Here is a 15,599-nt window from a genome sequence, read left to right as displayed (position 1 = left end):
CTAATGAACACAAACATGAAAACCCACACACAACACTGTCAAATACATAGACACTACTGAATAATAATCCAGTCCAAAAAATATGGTCCAGGTTTTCCTTTCTATACAAATACACACACACACACTGACAGTAAAAAGCAGCAACAGTCAGTTTTGTATGAAACTGGCAGGAGTGATAAAGAAGCTGAGAACACAATGCTGCTACAGTGACAGAGCTGACACTGTGTTTGTGCGAACACCTGTGTGAGCTGTCAGTCTGTGCAGGTATCCTCTCGCCCTGCCTTTAATTGAAAAAGCAGCACGACAAAAGAGGGGAGAGTCCTGTGAGGTCTGATTTGAAAAGCAGGGCGAGGCTTCAATAAAAGAGGTTAATGGAGACGAGAGCTGACGGAGGAGCGAGGCGGCGTCGCTGGGATCCCTCCAACTTTGATCTGAGTGAAGCTTGGTCTAGAAAAACTGAACTGAAGGCTCTGTCTAAAAAAATAAATTCTTTCACCAATAATCGATCTGTGATTTTTTTTCAATTATCTAATCTGTTTCAGTTTATGAAATATCAAAGATAGGGACAAACACTAAACAAAATATAAAAATAAAAATAAAAATATGTCTGTCAAAACAACAACAAAAAACAGAATAGTCATATTTCCTAATAATTCTGATACAAATTAACTATCAGTCGACTAAGTCAGAATCTAGTGTCTTATGGGAGTGAATTAACCAGAATTTTAAGGTAGAGAAATATCCTAAATAGCCATTATGCACATGCTAACTAAACTAGTGACCAGTAAAACCATAACTAAAAGCAAGTAGAACATTGTTTTTTGTTTTATTTTCAAAATAACACAACTAGTAAGAGACAGAGACCAGATTAACAGTTAAGAGCCAATTAGAAAGAAGCGAGCTCAGGAGACAGAGAGACAAAGAAAGATGATTAGCCAATGAGAGTGAGAGTACAGGAGTGAGTGAGTGCATGACGAGAGGGGGCTCTGAGCTTTTATTGCTCATGTTGGAGCTCACACACACACACACACACACGCACACACACAGAGCATCACCTCCGACCTCCAGCCTCAACCAATGAAATTTTAATCAACAGTCTCTGATGGAGGAGAGCACTCAGACTCTCCTGCTGTGTAACTGCTCTCTCTCTCTCTCTCTTTCCATCTTCTCTGTATTCTCTCTCTGTTTTCATGCCTTTGAGCAGCCAGCCCCACCTCCTCCCTCTCACCTCTATAATCACTCCCCCCTTTTCTCTTCACCGCACACATTTCACTTCCTCCATCCTCATTCATAAACCAAAGGTCACCCACTCCTCTTTCTTCTCTCTTTCTCTATTTCATCCTCTCCAGTTTCTTTCACTTTCTTCTCTGTCATTCGCTCTTCCTCCTCCTCTTTCTATTCTTCATCTTACCGCATTATCTGAAGTGTCTCATTATTTCAGCGTGGACATTTTATTGCCAAACAGAAAGCGAAAACAAGTAAAAAGATTTTTTTTTTAATTCTTAAAGACATACAGTCGAGTCCCACTGATGAAAAACACCACTGATGCTGATTCACAGTAATTTCATTTCAGTAACAGGTTTCAACAGTCTGGCTGCACTAAAAATGGCCAATCACAATCAAATGAAAATGAAATGATTTAACATGAAAAAAGAAAAAAAAAATTGTTTAACTGAAGGCCGGGTCCTTTTGGAATTGATATCATGTTATTAGTAGGAATATTTTCCAGTACTGACATCACAGTTTGGTAAATGAATGAAATATCATCACCAAACATAATATAAAACCTGGATTAACGGTGCTCATCTGTCCTGCATCCCATCAGACAAAACTCCTCACACATAAAACATGCCACATCTGTTTTCATTATCCTGCTACGATTACGTGTACAAAGCAGTCAATAAACGTTAACATCAAAGCATTGTCCAGCCATAGCTAAAATTATTGGTGAGCTCTTTAAACAGCGGCTAAGCAGGATGGAGAAGGTGAAAAACGGTTTCACCAAAAACCACCAGATGTTGACGGTGGAGTTGGATACGTTTGCGTAAATGTGGATTAATCTGCTCGGTCACATGAATGATTAAAAACATCCTAGAAACACGTCAGAAAATATGTCGGTGTGGATTTTTACTTATTTGCTCTTCCTCTCTTTCTCCTCCTCCGACAAAAGCTGTCACAACAGAGACATTAGCCAGAGCACACTCATCCACTCATCCTCTCTCCTCAACACACACACACATACACACACACACACACACGCATGCACACGCAGACACGCACACACACACACACACACACACACACACTCCATTTTCACTGTCCACGGTTATTAAATACAAGGACATAAAATTAATTAACAGCTTAATCACTCACATGGACACACACACATTTACACACACTTACACACGCTCTAAAAGGACACGGCAGGTACGGCCTTTTAATTTGAAGAATAATTTAATACTGCTTAACCAGGCTTATGGCCATTCTCTCTCTCTCTTTGTCTCTTCGCACTCTGTGTGTGTGTGTGTGTGTGTGTGTGTGTGTGTGTGTGAGTGAGTGTGTGTGTTTCCTAGCTATTTCATTAATTGGCTGAGATGGACGGATTGAAATCTGTGGCAGAATCATCTGTTCCTCTGTGTTGTGCTTTCTGTTAATGAAGCTACTCTCTGTCTCTCTCTCTCTCTCTCTCTCTCTCTCTCTCTCTCTCTGTCTGCAGGTCATTTGTCATGTCGGACGGCCTGTCCTCCACCATGAGGCATTTGTCTAGACTGGAAAAATGATGGGCTTGCTGTCTACACATCACATCCAGACAGAATACACACACACACACACACACACACACACACACACACAACAAATGCCTCTTTAGAAGCTTTAACATTTCTTGTAATTTGTGTATCACTTACATCTTATTTCAAAATCTATTTGAAATCCTATTTCGAAGCTTGCAATTTCGCAAATATGAAAAAAAAAGCCCTGAAATATTGTTGGTATCTCTTACAGCTGCACATTGACTTGAGCTTGTGCTTGAACCTGAACAAAAATTGAACATTATCATCTTCTTGAATGTCGGATTTGTTGCCCAGCTGCTGTATTAGACAAAGTTCTTGTGCAACTGTTGCACTTGAAATGTTTGTTTTGTTTTGTTAATTCATTAATTTAAATTCATGTGTGTCTGTTTGTGTTACTTGTTATTGTGCAAATGCACTGTTTCAGCAATGAAACATGTCAATTTAACATGTTCTCATGTTGAAATATTTTAATGATTAGTGATACAATTAAATCCCCCACTAACTACATTCTTAATTATACTTTATTGTCTTTGCTGCGTCTCCTTTCAGTATTCTGCTACAATGACTCCATTTCCCCACAGGGATCATTAAAGCTTGGTCTTATCAAATTTGAGCATAAAGCACAGAATAAATCTTGTCAGTGTTTTTCTTCTCATGTGAAAATGGTTTTTATCAGCCAAAGTGTATCTGAGATACTTGAAGTGTTGAGTGGTTTTTAATTTGAGTGCTTTTGTTCCCTTCCATTCACACCACAGTGCGAGAGCCACAGACTAAAACTGAACGTTAAACACTTGACTTTAGCGAAACCACTGACTCCGGAACTTAAATGACAGTCAGTGTGAGAGGTAAAGAGACACTTCCATCGAGTGGTTTGACAAAAGCTGGTAGTTTTCCTGATAGAGGGCAAAGAATGACATGAACAGAGGTGACATGATGATTTTAAAATTAGATGAGACATACCTCGTGGAACTGGCTTGTCATTCACAAACTCACCCATTCACATTTAAGCAGGTAGTAGATTCTCCGCAAGGGGGAGCCCACTTTACATATGCCAACCTGTGCCACCCACCAGGAATTAAACTAGCAATAAGAAAAACATTTTACAGCTGCAGATGTAGATGTCGCCATCTACAGGTAAATAAAGTAAGGACTTGTGCCACCTGCAGGCAATGACTGTTACAGCTCTAGTCTTTTCTAACAGGACCCTGATGGCTAAAGAGGCCAATTTGTAAGCCACATATTGTTTAATATACAAAAGCTGTAGATTACAGATATTTTAATATCACCCCAGGCTTGGTGGTGCAACACTCCCTATCAAAAATTACAAATAAAAATTGGCTTTATCAAAAATGACAGAGGTCCTTGTTTTCTCATCATAAGCTCCATTACATTAGTCAGAATAAATATTTTTGCTGGTCCCCCTCATAAAGCTCTGTAAATACTTGCTTTCGCACACTGAAACTTAATTTAAAAATGTCACGGCCTGTTGTGAATATCGAGTGACAGTTTTTGACAGGTGTTAATTGCATCTCCTGAAATACTATAATTATAAACACAACCAAATCTCAGCCTTTTTTTTTTTTTACAATGAATTAAACATTTGACTTAAAATGTTATCTTGTGAATAAATGAAATTCAAATGGAGTACACAAGCAATCACAACAGCAACACACTGGCAACTAAGATTCTTAGTGTTTCTTTTGTTAGTATTTGTGTCTTGGGAGTTGTCTCCATATTTTTAATCCATAACCACTTGCAGTTTGCAATTGTAAATACTTAATGTTGTCATAATTTATGTAACAGTAACAAAAGTGTGCTTTAAGAAAAAACATTCTGGCAGGCTTTTGGTAAAAGGTTTAGCAAATATGCTATTGCATTAAAGAACCTTTTTCTTATAAACACTAAATCAAATGACTCTAGGATATGTGTAACTATTGCTAGCACTACTGTTACTGCCGAGAATCAACGCCTAGCATCTCCGCACAGCTTTCAGACAAACAAAACCAAAACAGTAAGAATTTAACAACCACAGTTTTTGTGACTGTTAGTATCCTGTTGTTTGTTTTATGTTTATTGGGATGACAAGGTGTTCAAAGTTTACTAGCAATAGCAGCTATCCATTTAGCTTAGAACATGGACAGAAAGCTCTGTCACACTGGTGATGAATGAGCACTAAATGCTAAAATGAACACATTAAAACCCAAACCCCACAGCTTTAACCCCACACTGGGTTCTTTGTTATGGTTTACACCACAGGGTTCATTGAGCCATTAGGGCAAAACGCTGAACTGCTGCTCTAATGACTGAACCACTTCATTCAACTCTTCTTTCTCCAAATCTATCATGAGAAGGAGAGAAACAGTACAGTTTCTGTACAATCTGAATTCTTTTTTTATGAACTAAAAATATCCTCCACTGACTTTTCCTGCTGCAACAACTCTCAGAGGGAATCTACAGTGATGCTGTGAGTTTGACTGTTTCTGTGTGTATGAAACAGGGAGCAGTGTATGTTTGTGTGAGAAAGGTGTGCGCATAAGTATGTCTTGTTGTGTTCTATGCTGAGTACACCTCCAATGAAGATTTAATTAATTTCAGGGTTATGCTGATGATTTGTAAGAGCTGAACTGACAATACAACATTTTTGTACTGAAGCATGCATTGAATAGTGTTTCTAGCTATTGTCAGCTTACTACAATGAAAAATACATGGTTAACAAGAGATCTCAACTATTTATGATCTACTGATTTTGGTCTTGCTAATCATAAATACGCCTGTACTGTGGTTTTGTCTGTCTATATACAGACACATGGCTAAACGTGGAGAAAAACACCCCTGATGAATGGACCAAACTTTAGTTATCCAACTTTTCAAGAACAAAAAAAAAAAAAAGGCAACGCGTGTAATACCTGTATCTGAACAATTAACTCAGATCCTAACGTCAAAACACAACCAACATCACAGATGTAACAACTGAAAGTACAACAGATTTTCTGAAGTGCTCTGAAGAGCATCTGGTCAGTCAATAAACATGTTTTATTCACATGCTGAAGTCTGAACGCTCCTTCTTGTTCGTCTTCCTCCAAAACAATTTCTATAAGATTGGGAGTCATGCCAATTATAGAACCAATCTGTCTGAGATGCTGTTACCCTGAGAGACCATAAGACCCAGCATTTGTGTACAAAAGCAACATTTCAGACCAAAATTCATACAGTTGTGAATGGTGGATTTGCTCACGGGCTTTATATAACCCCGCCATGTCCTGGTCGACAAAACACAAATACGTTCCATTGAAGTAACTACTTCATGTAACCCATGACCTCAACAAACTGCTGCTACCACTTTTTGCTGCAGGTAATAAATCATCTAAATCTGTGGCGGAAGTGATAAAATAAGCACAGGAAGCAGATCCCGAAGAAGGTCCTATTTGCCCATATATCAAGAAGGCAACATCGTCCATTTATCAACAAGGTAGTGCATGCTGTAGTTGGGTCAGCCGAAGGTCGGATCCCACCACAAACAAACTACTCAAGACTTTTTTTTTTGGTGACTGGACCGAAGCAACTTTCTCTTAAACAGGTCATGGTATAGTTGTGCCTAAATGAATCATACAAAGGGGGGAAAACAATGCAGGGTATAAAATGCCCTAATGTAAAAGCCTTCTCAAACACAGCATATAGTTAAATTCATGTCAGCAGGAACACCCAGATATTTCCTTTTTAAGGTGAGTAATTTAAGTCCTTGGCTTAATTTGTGTTGACATTCAAGTGGCCAGCTTCATCTCTGCAGGTCTGATCTTTGTGATTTAAGACCCCTGGGGGCAGAGTCATCTGAAATTTTTTTGAAGATGAAAGGACATGTGAACACACCTGCAGTCAGCTGTGTAAAAGGTAATAAAGAAGGTGATAAGATGGTTCCATAGGGAGCTTCTGCTTTCATAAAAGTAATGTCAAACTTTATTATTCAATCTGACACTGAGGTCTGGAGGACTCCCAAGCGACTATTTGAATCGATATTAGTCACTGTCCAGTCAGTCATGTCACTTATGTCCACCCCTTATATGACAGATATGATGATTTTTGACTGACAGCATGTTTATTGTGTGGTTGTTAAGTCTGACTACATGCTGATCACAATGACACAAAGTAGTGTAGCTGAGGACAATATCGACAAAAACAGGCATAACCCCTGTCTGAAGATAATAAGCTCATATCACCCACATGAACACACACACTGACCGGGGACACTGACAGGGGAGGAGATACACACACACACACACACACACACACACACAATAACCTCCCCTATCAGGCCTTTCTCTCCCTTCCTAATTGACCATGAAAGTACCCCATAAATCGAGTTACTGCATTGTGCCTGTCTAGTCATATAAAAGTGCTTTAATGGTTTTGCTAGGAGCTCTGTTGGGAACATTAGGCAGAACTCTCCACATTCATTAGCCCATTAACTTGTTTCAATATTGACACTGTCTCATTTGTCCCCTCCCCTGTCTGTCAGGCCCGAGACACTCTGGGACCAGGTCTAAAATCTGCCCTCTGGCTCTGCTTTGGTCCGGTTCAATTGGTGCTGTTCCACCGTTTGCTAACAGGTTTGACATTATTGCTTTGGGAAATGTCTTAAAGACGAATATTGGCGAAGCACAAAATGGAAACCAGTTGTCTTTTATTGTTAGCGGCACAGTTTCCATGTGGTTTTGCTTTTTAAACTGAGATGAGTATAATAACAGAAACATATTGTATTTATACAGCTTTTTCATGATTATTCATGATTACTGACAAATCATTTGGTGGTTTTAAATGTCTAATGTCACCTGAATGTCACAGGAATCAGTCTTTCCATGCATCCACAGACAGCACATATAAGTAAAAGTTACCGCCCAGGAACTCTGCATCCTAAGAAAAACAACTGGACTGGATCTTATTGGACACAGCACTAACATTTTTCACTTTAAAAAAAAAAAACTGACCTTCAGTCAGTTTTACATTTCTGACAATAAGAGACTTGTTGTTGTTCTTATTGTACAAACTACAAGAATTTTTCAAATCCAGTTCTACTCTCACTGTACATCTCTCAAGAAATCCTTGATCTTCCAAACATGTCACATATGTCACGCTGAATTTTGGGGAAAATTGTATAAAACAAAGCTCAAGTCAGCGAGACTGTTTCCACGTGAAAGCATACTGCAGCCATAAAACTGTGCCCTCTTGGGGTTTGATATTCTCTTTTGTGTAAAAAACACATCGCTTCAATAAATTCTTTATCAAGTGGATACTGAAAATATTCTTCTTGTATACCCCTGAATACGGTTTCAACTGTATAATATATAGACTATACACTATATAGCAGAGTGTGGAAAAGTGTAACTACAGTTGAGATCTAATGTCTAAAAACAGAAAAAAAGTATAAATAGTTCTGGATTGCTCATACTACGTAAAAAAGCAAATAACGAGGCTAGCATTTTCAGTTCATAAAAACTGCATTACTAAATGATTCATAAAGATGCTTCAAAAAATCTCTTCAAAAATAAAAAGTCAAAGGTCAGTGAAGAAAGCTTGAGACAGTGTAGTGATCTTTCCTTTGATGCACATACATGTGTATGGTAAAGGAGATTATTATTATTACATTACATACTTCATGCATATTAAATAACAGAAACACGGAGAAAATACAGCGTCCTACAGAGATCACCTCTGTATCCACCGGCCTCACCGAACAGCGCAGCACTGAACCCAATGAACCCACTGAAGTAGAACATTATGTTAATGCTTAGATATGAGACTGCATTGCTGCCAGCTAGCCAGAGAGGAGATACCATGCATGTCAATGTAAGCGCACTCAAACACACACATGCACACACGCACGCACGCACACAATATCTCCCATCCAAATCCACGGGGGGTTTCTGGCTTTATTTAGGTGTATGAAAGACATACTGCGGTGTGTGCATGGCAGCTGGTCCAATCATGATAAGTATGCAAATTTACATTTGATTACTTTTATACTTGTGCTTTGTGGAGTGAGGTGGGTTTTACTTCAGTATCAGCCGCTGTCAGCAGGTAGCACTGCTTTGAATCTTGCTTTGGAAAATGCTGATATTACGGCTGCATTTTCTACTGCGTGTGACAATATGACAACCCATCTATAACTCTGTGTGTGTGTGTGTGTGTGTGTGTGTGTGTGTGTGATGAAGTAGAAGCCAGTTTAAGGTCAGTCAAGCTGTGTTGAGCGTGGTTTTTATCATCCCATCTCCCTGTGGAGGGTCCTGGAGGGCGGCCGGCATCGCGTGACCGAGTTCACGGACATTTTTTCATGTCGTGTTGGTGTCACGGAAAAGAAGTGAAAGCATCAGGCTTTGACTGCAGACGCTGTCAGAGGGCACAACCAGTGTTACATGCAACAAAGGCTAACACTGTAACCCTAATTCCATGTCGATACCTTCCTGCTGCTCCCTGAGTTGCTGACTCTGTGGATGCCAGGTTCAGGTACATAAACTATTTATGCCACTGGTACCCACTGGGCCGGTCCCAGAGTTTGTTATAGGGCTCCACCTGTGCTCTAAGACCCAGGAAACATTCTACAAACAGAGGAGCTGCTTTAACAAACTAAGGAGTTATAAATGATGCTGTGGAAAAGAACCAGTACGTAATACTGGATTTACATTGTGTTCAAAGTTTTCTAAATTTGAACTGACAGTAGTTACTTCAGGTATGTTTAACATAGGAAGAACCAAATGACAAATATCAAATGGTCCTCAGTTATTATCAAAGACATCTGTATTGTTACTATAATACAGGTAGAAAAAACTCTCAAATACAAAATGTTACTAAAATGATAGCAGAGTACTGAATAATAGCCACATAATTATTAAAAACTTTTAGGACGGTGGAATTATTTGGCCACATATTTGGTATTAACAGCAAGTTAAATGAGAGTAAATAAATAAGAAAATAAATAGTAAGTAGTAAGTAAATAAAATAAGTAAATAAAAGTAAGTAAAAGAGTAAAGGTAAGTAAATAAAGAGGTAAATAAAGTGATATTTACCTGGTACCATTTTCAAAATAATTTAACCTATAACCTTCCAAAGTTAAATGATGTTCCTGTTATCTACATGTGGCCAAATTTTAATTTTCAGTAGGCATTGTCCTTTATTCACCCAGTGCAGCAGCACACAATTACACAAAGGGTTTTCAATCTGTAGATAAATCTCTCAATAAGTAAATAAAGCAGAAACATTTTTATTAATCCTTGTTTTCCAGTTGGAGTTCCAAATTCTTATTTTCATCTCCACACTGGCAGAGAGCTCATTAGCTCGCACAGCAGTTATTTGGTGAACTGTCGCTCATCGCCAATTTCTCATCCAGTTAAACGAGGTTATTGTTGGTGACGATCATTTAGTTTAAATGGCTGCTGCTCTTATCAAGCCTGATTTTATCACCCACACATCAGCCTGACTGTTAAATGATGTTCTGCATGATGATGGTGTTTATATATATGTATGTCAGCACCACGGTGCTGTGCGTGTGCATGTGTGTGCGTGGTTGTGTGTGTAAGAACAGGCTGTGTGCTACAGCACACATGCTGACTTTTACCCCATGATGTATTCTTGGTATACTGCTGACAGCTTGCAGTCTGAAGAATACATTCATTTAATGATTGCAGGGTATGTGTGTGTGTGTGTGTGTGTGTGTGTGCTTAGGTAGGTGTGGGTGTGTGTGTCAGCAGTTGGCTAGCTGAATGTGTACCAACAACAGTCTCCTCACGTCTCACAGGAGTCAGTAGATGTATGTGTATAGGTCACAGCACTAAAACTTGACTTTTGTGATCATACATTTTATCGAGAACAGATGGAGGAGATTAAATTTGATAAACACGGCAGATAAATACATTTAAATAACAATAACACATCTGTTTACCTTTAACCAAAGACTTCACCCTACAATAAGCATTTTGGATATTGCTGTTGGGATGATTTGAGTGAGCAATTAATGTTTTCAAGTTGTGGAAGTGCGACTCTGTTTTTCCACTTCTCTTGAGGCATGAGTGTATGTCTTGCTGCTTTGTACATTGCAAAAATTAACAGGAAATATCTATAAGAAACAACTGGAGAGCAAAATCCATCTGTGCCTGCAGTACTTGGCACTGAGTCCTTCATAAGTTAAAAAGTAATTTAACACTTGCTGAAAATTGTGTTTTTGCTGATTCACAGTGATTGAAATATTCAATGTGCTGCAGTGATGAAGAAATGTACTTAAGGTGTGTTCAGCATACTCTAGCATCACTGTCGGGTTAACCATTGGCACAATGATTGTCAGCCTGGTAAGTTAACTGTCTGTTTGCTAAACAATTACAGTGGAAGACTTTTTTCTTTTGGTTTTCAATAAAATCACAAAGGGACTGAGTCCCTATTTTATGTTTATTTTTTCCCTATTTTCTAAAGTCTATTTTTTATTTTTATAGACATGCAAGTTTGGAGACTTATCAGACACCAACATACAGCACAACAGTTGTGATGAGAATTTTGCTCCTCACATACACAAACTTATCTGTGCACTTGCACATATTTTGGGCTTCAATCCAAATTTGTAGAGACTACATAAAAAGCTAAAAAATGTTTTGCAGTTCTAAAAATAAAGTTGAATACAGATATATAAAGGCATAGATGCACTCTGCTCCTTCCACTTTCCATGTGTGTGTGTGTGTGTCTGCCAAGCTAATCTTCATTGCTCAGAGTGATGAAAGGGCCAAAGAAAAGCAGCCAGCACAGTGAACAACACTGAGACAAAGACGTGATGAGAGATGGGAGGAGAAAGAGAGATGGCAGAACAAAAGACGCAAACACACACACACTCACCCAGAAAATGATAGAGTTAGGTGCAATCAGCCAGCAATAACAGTGTAGAAGTAGTGGATCGTCATCTCTATCCTATGTGAGGTCATATCAACAACTGTTACTGTGTGTGTATGTGTGTGTCACTGCTCAGTGAGTCATGTGCGCCGTCTCTGACAGAACATATAACATCATAACACACTAAGTTCACACTATAGAAAATCTCTTTCATGTTGTGAAGAACCGTTTTGAACTGACTGTCCACAGCAAGTAGGCCTGATAAGGACTGTTCACGATCAGGATCATGTCCATTTTAGGCCTTTGGCTCTAACAGAGTTGCTTATCAGTTAAATGTTTGATAAACTTCAAATAAGAGGGCAAGTAATGGCCTTAGCAACAGTTCAGGGGGATTCACATCTATTGGCAGGAGGGTATAAAGCCACAGAAACACAAATTAAGATTTTAGCATGCTGATTGCACCTATCCATGTACCATTTGCTCTGCAGACTGTCCACATTCATCGATCTGTGCAAACTGCTGTGCTCTCATCTTTGCACTCCAACACTGTAGTTTGCACTGTGAACGAATTTCAAGGGGGCATGTTGGGTCCGTGTATCTCAGCACGCTCTACAGCACATCAGGCAACACAAAAAGGCAACTCTGATAAATGCAGGTGATTTTTAAAAGAAAAAAAAAAACAATGGGTCATGTGCTGCGCTCAGCTGATCCTAAACAGATCCTCTGTGCTGTTATTACTCTTTTTAATTTGAGAGGGTGGGAGGGATCTTTGAGTCATTATGGTTCTGTGCAGAACCTGTTCCCCAGACAGAGAAATCCCTATTTTCAGAGGCGTACACGGGGCCCTGAAACAATTTTTTGCTGCGCATTTAAAAAAGTAGAGCTAACAGGGAGAGTGTGCAGAGGATCTGCTGATGTGTATCAGAGGCAGAGAGTCAACAACACTGTTGACCAGCCGATAATGCTGTTTGGTGAACTGTTTACAGACCAAAGAGAAGCAGATGGAGAAGCTTTAAATCAACACTTGAGCCAAGTAGAAAAGTCTTGCCTTACAGCTCAGCTGGAAAACTGAGGGAACGAATTTTAAACACAGCACTATATCTCATTGTGAACCACTCAAATGCTTTCAGTGCAGTTTATCATTTAAAGGAAAACAAGGAGGAAAAAAAAAAGGACGTCAACGAGAAATTTCCACAGGCAGAACAAAACCTAGAAGCCAAAACTCACTTACTCCTATTTCTGTTTGTGCAAATGTTACCATTTTATGCAAAACTGTCACTTATTTTCGCTCAGCAAAGCACATCTGTGCACACATCTGTGTCCTGACTCAGACCAGGGCTTCATTACACAACATCACCTGGCAGACACATGCTGCTGCTAGATGCTTAAAAACAAAGGAAGAACAGACTTTCTGCTCTTTTTTCACGTAGCTGTACATTGATTTAAAAAAATAATGCACAGGAAACATTAAAATTACGTTCTTGCTAATAAAAGCAGTAACGTGCCATTATAATACCAATTCTTGCTGTTGCACTGTGTTTGTTTTTTAGTTTTGAAGGCTGGTACAAACACGTTTTACTGAAGCTGAATGTTCGTATTTGACCATGAATGTGTAAAAACATCTGTTAAGAATTTAAATTTTCCTACGAAAATTTACTCTATTAACCTTAAGTTCATACAGGTGGTGTCTCTGTTGGTTGTATGTGGGTTTGGTGTAATGTATCAGTAAATAAAGCCTCACATTGGAATTAAGGGGTGTTTCACTTTTTATAGTTGATGTCAAGACAGCCATTTCTCTGTGATTCAAATCTTTGTGTTAAGCTTGGCTACTTGGACATACAGAGCTGAAACTAATATGTGAGGATTTCCCCACATGTTCCTTTACTAGGTGAAGTCAAAACATTAATGTAAATACTCAGCTCAAGCCTTAATGTTCTGATGGTAGAGACAGTTTTATGTGTTTATAAATACAGACACTACTGTCAAAAAACACTGTAAAAGACAAGGAGATTTAATTCTCTTTTCAGTCTTTACCCTTTAAAGTGGGAAACACATGCACACACACACAGCTTGAGGTGCAACACAGATCATAAATAAATGCACAAGTGAAGTCATCACTTATACACACACACACACACAGAGTCCCATCCGCCTTTGTTTCTCTCACACACACACACGCACACAGTCACGCATGCTCACACTACACAATGACCTCATCCCTCACATCATCCCTCCTCCACCCCATCACGCATACACACATACACACCCACACCCTCATATACAGAAAGGGTCAATCCATTAAGACACAACAGCAGCTGATCCCTTCCTTTATGTTCCACTCGTTTAAATTCGTTCACTTCATTATCTGTAATGAGAATTTATCAAAGAGAGCCAAATCACATCAGGATGATTAATTGAGTTATTATGTTCTGCACAGTAACATGTAATCATCGACACAATATTAAACAATTTCAGAAACTGAGTGTGTGTGTGTGTGGGTGTGTGTGTATGAATTTCACTGTATTGTTTGGGATTCACATGAGCTTTATCAGAGCATTAACTGTTCTTCTAAAATACAACAGTCATTAGAGGAAACACTACAAATCACAAACTAAATGCATCACCAAGCTCCCCAAACCAAACATCTTTATCACACTGAATAATTTACAATATGCCACATGCTACGACTGCAAGGTCAGACACCCTGAACGGAACCATTTTATTAGACTCTTGTCCTAGGATACACTAATTAACTAATTCACTTGATGACATGTTTTGCAAACACTACTTGCCATGCCAAGACATATTTTCTGTCTGTCCCTAATGAACTGACAGGGATGGAAAGAACGTTTTCCCTCTCAGCTTTTGCTCATCTTTTCATTATTATAAAATACATTATATGCTCTTCTATATAAATACATATGTATTTCAACTGCTTTGAAATTTGGTGACTGTGAAGGCTGTAGCACGTTTCACATCTTGCCAAAAAAAACCACTAAAGGAAACTTCAACAGCAACTTATCTTAACAAAAAGTCACAAACAGCAAGAAATGAAAATGTCAAAAGTTTGAATTACTGAAGGTTTAGGTTCAGCTAAGAGTTCCTGTGACGGAGATTTACCCTAGTCAGTGCAGAGCCCTCGAAAGGATAGATGTGCAAGATTATGTGTGTTTGTGTGTGTGTGTGTGTGTGTGTGTGTGTGTGTGTGTGTGTGTGTGTGTGTGTGTGTACGCATGACTCCAGGGAAGCCTCTACTGTCATCACACCATTTTTTTTTTTACACCAGGGTCTCTCCCTCTCTCTCCTTTACCTCCAGAGGTCTTTGTATTTTGAGGAAGCCACTGATCTCATTGGCCTTGCTGGAAAGCAAAGCGGGTGAACACATGACTCATACATGCCTCCCTCTGTGTGTGTGTGTGTGTGTGTTTCCTGAGCAGCCCAGTGAAGCCCTTTCTACATTAGAAAGTTGTCTTGAGGGTAAAAGAGAAACACCCTCAATTTCTCCATGTTGCTGTGTCCTGCAGTTCATCCTTAAATAATTCAGATGTCTCCCTTCTTCTGCCAACCACACACATGCACGGGCCCGTGCGCGCACACACAGGCATACACACAGACACACAAATCATGTCTACAACTGGCATCAAAGTGAAGTTTGCTTTTCATCCAGCTGGAAACTGAGGCCATATCCATACTAATGTGCATAAATCTGAAAATGCATCTCTTTGTCTTTGCTTCAGGCTCCCAGCCATACTGTGGACGCGCTGATCTCATGTGGTATCATTGGCTGGGCACTATCCACGTTACAAAACACTGATGTAAAGCAAGGTTGCAAGTCCTATTATCATTTCAATTATCGATTAAGCTGCTGATTATTTTCTCAATTCATCATTAAATAGTTCTGTCTATAAAATTAGAACATTTTATATTACTATTTTCCAGGACCCA

General features: G+C 39.1%; 1 protein-coding gene across 1 annotated transcript in view; it reads right to left on the bottom strand.

Annotated features, from left to right (window-relative positions):
* klf7b (Kruppel-like factor 7b) overlaps nucleotides 1-15,599 on the bottom strand; it is a 61,390-nt gene that overhangs the window by 32,344 nt on the left and 13,447 nt on the right. The window lies entirely within an intron of this gene.

The sequence above is a fragment of the Toxotes jaculatrix genome, chromosome 15 (genome assembly GCF_017976425.1).
Source record: "Toxotes jaculatrix isolate fToxJac2 chromosome 15, fToxJac2.pri, whole genome shotgun sequence".
Taxonomy (NCBI): domain Eukaryota; kingdom Metazoa; phylum Chordata; class Actinopteri; family Toxotidae; genus Toxotes; species Toxotes jaculatrix.
Note: the sequence above shows the minus strand (reverse complement) of the source record. Positions and strands in the feature narration are given on the sequence as shown.